Source organism: Amphibalanus amphitrite, unplaced genomic scaffold (genome assembly GCF_019059575.1).
Source record: "Amphibalanus amphitrite isolate SeventyFive unplaced genomic scaffold, NRLGWU_Aamphi_draft 000258F_arrow, whole genome shotgun sequence".
NCBI classification, from domain to species: domain Eukaryota; kingdom Metazoa; phylum Arthropoda; class Thecostraca; order Balanomorpha; family Balanidae; genus Amphibalanus; species Amphibalanus amphitrite.
In genome coordinates this window covers 246478-250994 of record NW_024881753.1, presented here as the reverse complement: position 1 = coordinate 250994, position 4517 = coordinate 246478, and the positions used below count along the sequence as shown (strand labels likewise).

Here is a 4517-nt window from a genome sequence, read left to right as displayed (position 1 = left end):
GGGATTAAATAGATGCCTGCTATTCCGTCGTGAAAACGGCCACTGTATCACATTACTGGAATGGATATTGTGCCGCAGTAATAGACCCATACTGTATCACGTTACTGGAATGGATATTGTGCCGCAGTAATAGACCCATACTGTATCACGTTACTGGAATGGATATTGTGCCGCAGTAATAGACCCATACTGTATCACGTTACTGGAATGGATATTGTGCCGCAGTAATAGACCCATACTGTATCACGTTACTGGAGTAGATGTTGTGCTGCAATAATAGACCCATGCTGTGTCATATTACTAGAATGGATGCTGTGCCGCGGCGCACGTATGACTCAAATTCTCGTAAAATGTGCCCGGCTAGCTCAGTCGGTAGAGCATGGGACTCTTAATCCCAGGGTCGTGGGTTCGAGCCCCACGTTGGGCGTGGCGACTTTTTGAGGAGTCACACGGGAAAAAGTGAAGCCGGTCACATGAACCTTACATGAATGAATAAGGCCGAGGGATGAATAAATAAGGCCGAGGGATAAAAAGTCATTTAACACAAAATCTCAGCTTACAATGGGCAGAATATCAACAAAGCTAATCGCTGTTTGGCTCTTCACAACTGCACTAGAGTATCAGAAAACTACGCCCAACGTGGGGCTCGAACCCACGACCCTGGGATTAACCCGCGCCCCGTAGGGGGGGGCCGAAACGGCCCCCCCCCCTGTCCTTTTCGGTCGATATCTCCTAAACGGCTGGAGATATCGCCACCAAACTTTCAGGACCCCTCCGGGCATCAATTTTACACATTGTGACCAAAAATTTTTCCAAAGGCTATGATAGGTTGGCCACAAATGACGTCAGAGTGACGTCATGTTCTGTCATTTTCGACCGAAAAAAGACCTTCGCGAGAAGACCTGTCAGGACTACAGCTTTGAAGATACAGGAAAATGATCAAGACATAAAAGGTGTAGAATTGACTGGGCTACAAAACTGCTATCTCGAATTTTTGAAATTTTTGAGTTTTGACCCCCAAAAATCAAAAAAGCATTTTTTTGGATATATTCGCCAAAAAATCCAAAATTTTTTTTGAGTTTCGAAAAAAACCGGAATATATGTGATAGTGCCTACCGTCTTCTATCTACATACCAAATTTCAGATCGATACCTCGTTTTTTGGCCAAGTTATAGCGAAAAAAACTGTTCAAAAATGATGACGTCAAATTTTCAAACTCAATTTTTGGCAATTCTAGAACTCGTAGAGCAAAACGAAGACCATCATTAGACTCCCCGTGACGAGCTGCATCGAATCGATACCCATTTTATGCAAAAATATCAACTTTGAAATTTGACCTAATTTGACCTGACCTTGACCTGACCTTCACAAAAACGTGACCTAGGCTGGCCCCAAAGGCTGCCTAACCCACATAATCGCATTTGTCATGTAAAATGGACCATAAAACATGTATCACACGACACATTCATATTGTGACCCCCGGTGACCTGACCTCGCTGTGACCTGACCTGGTATCAGTGACCTCAGGTAGCAAAGTATGTGTTTGACGAACAATGTACCATCGATGGTTTTCAAAAAATTACCAATTTACTCGCTTTCACAGCACATATCTTGAATTGCCTGTGAACGGTGAAAATCTGACCTTTGACCTGACCTGTGACGTCATCGGTTTGACCTAGGTGAATGAAATTTGGTCACAAGGTAGTTCCCGGGTGGGGCTATCGAACGCCGTTTGAATTTTGAAAATCGGCCGGTAACTTTCCGAGATCTTAGGGGGGGGGGGGGCCGAAACGGCCCCCCCCCCTACGGGTGGTAGGGTCCGCCGGTAGCCCTACGGGGCGCGGGTTAAGAGTCCCATGCTCTACCGACTGATCTAGCCGGGCACACATGCACAGGACTGCGTGCATTGCGGCACAGCATTCATTCTTCCCTTGTGTAATGATGCGAGTCTTCTATTGTGGCGCTGTATCCACTCCAATATTGTGACATAGTTGCGTCCATCACTACGGCATGTTATGGGTCGCACACTGTAGATGTCGAGTCCTTGAGTCCATCGCTGTGACACAACATGGGTCTATTATTGCGGCGCAATATCCATTCCAGTAATGTGATACATGGGTCTATTATTGCGGCACATCTACTCCAGTAACGTGATACAGTATGTGTCTATTATTGCGGCGCAATATCCATCCCAGTAATGTGACACAGCATATGGGTTTATTATTGCGGCAAAACATCTACTCCAGTAACGTAATACAGTATGGGTCTATTATTGCGGCGCAATATCCATTCCAGTAATGTGACACAGCATGGGTCTATTATTGCAGCACAACATCTACTCCAGTAACGTGATACAGTATGGGTCTATTACTGCGGCACAATATCCATTCCAGTAACGTGATACAGTATGGGTCTATTACTGCGGCACAATATCCATTCCAGTAACGTGATACAGTATGGGTCTATTACTGCGGCAAAGAAAGGACATGGATCCAGTACTGCGGCACAGTAGATGTAGAGTCCTGGGGTAAAGTAAGGGTCCATCACTGTGGCACAGTTCGGGTCCCATTGCTGTGGCACAATATAGAGCCAGTGCTAGCCGTAGGTACGGGCCATATGTGACCGAAGCGACAGAACCCATCACTGACAGAGGTTACCTACGGAATCGCACAGGCAGTAGGCACCGAGTTATCCAATAGAGACTCGGCACTGGATGCATAGCAACGCTCCGGCCACGGGTTTACGTAACTACAGGCGTGATGCCATACGGATTAGGACGACGCCATTCCGCGTATTGTGGCTTTGTTTCCACAGAGCTGGCCCAAATGGATTTTCCAAAGAACGCTCGAAGGCAGAATAAAAATACGGGCGTTTGCTGGCCGACGGCCGTCGTAGCTTATGACATGTTTCGTGACCAGGAGATAAACAAAAGATGAGCTTCAAGGTGATAGACTTAAAAATAGTCGAGGAATCCATGATTCCATGCGAAGAGCATTGGCTCGGCTTCTGGGCCATATTGCGATTAAGCTGATTAAGTTTCTAAGCTAATGTTAAGTAAAGTGAATGCTACTTCACATTCGGCTGCGCAAAGACTGAAGAGGGTAGAAGTGCAGCTTTTCAGTGACCAAAATATTATAATTGGTGTCACCGGAGGTCAGGACAAAGGTCACACAGGACTCGGGTGACGGCGTCGTGTCACCGGGTCGCCGACATTGACGGCTCAGTCGTGATGACGGCCGGATGCGTGTGAGCACGGGCTCACCATAACTGGACGCCACTATAGCGGCGCGGCGTGGACTGGATGGGTCGCGCAGAACGAGGGACGGGGAACGGTGACAGGATGTTGACGCACGCGACTGAGTGGTATGCGTGCACCGATTCACCCGAAAAGTGTTTGATAATAAAGCAAGCAAAATAAAGAAGTCGATGTCACCGGAAAAAAACTAAAATAGTTTTGGAAAAAGGAAATGGTTCATGACATTTCTTGAGTCCTTATATAAAGATAAACACAGCGACTTACAAGCAATATGATTTTCGTGTTTCACAGACGGCTGGAGTCTGAAAGTTTCGCGAATAATTCAAAACCACTTAAGCTCCTTTCGACATTTATGGACATGTTCCACAGGACATCTGAACTTGGAAAATTGTGCTAAAGTTACCACACATGTCCGATGCTGAATTTCGCTGGAAGTTTAAAGTTGAACACTTGAGTAACAGCAGCGAATATCGGATTTCGGAAAGCTTCTCGCTTGAATCTGGCTCAATTCTTTCTTTGACAACGGGTATGATCTTTTTCCTTAGACTGATAATTCATCAAGTGCGTGACACTCACGGTGTTACTATGCCACTCCCGCTGGGCAGCCATGCTCTGCGGCCCCGACTCGGTGCATGGGGCGTAACTGCAGCCGTCACAGCGGGCACGCCTCCCATGACCTTCAGAAGCTGAAAACCCGGATACGCAGGGCTCTATACCCAAACCGCGGCAGTGTGCAATCGCAGCACGTCTAAACTAGCCGACGTCAATCCATCGGTAAATTCACATGATCACACGAATGAGTATCCCAGCTCTAAAAGCTGATAAAGACCCCATGCAATCATTCAGACATGAATTTATTTTTAAGAGCTGTAGTAGACCTCAATGGGCAGTCACTGGACAGAACATTGGTAACTTCGCAGGCGCTGGCTGCTCTCAAGCGTACGGATAGGTAGATAATATATGAACCTACCGAAACGTTTCGTGACGACTGACGACCTCGCAAAAATGTTCGTGACAAATGACGTACTTCTAAACAGTAAATTAGCGGCAACCGGATATAACATCGTTTCAAGCTGCGCACGATTACCCCTGGCCTCGATTTTTCAAAGCTCGAGTTGAGCTAAATACACTAAAAACTGAATTGAGACGCTGACTTGCGACAATTATGCAAGTCATGCCGGTTACGTTCGTAGCTCTGCGACATGACATCATTTCAATATTGAATGTCACCAGCCGAGGTGACGCTAAAATGCCGTACAAG

General features: G+C 46.5%; 1 non-coding gene across 1 annotated transcript; it reads left to right on the top strand.

The window, feature by feature from the left end:
- The first annotated feature begins 354 nt into the window (after window positions 1–354).
- Window positions 355–427, top strand: Trnak-cuu. The gene has a single exon. It is a non-coding gene; the product is annotated as a tRNA-Lys (tRNA).
- The last annotated feature ends 4090 nt before the right edge of the window (window positions 428–4517 follow it).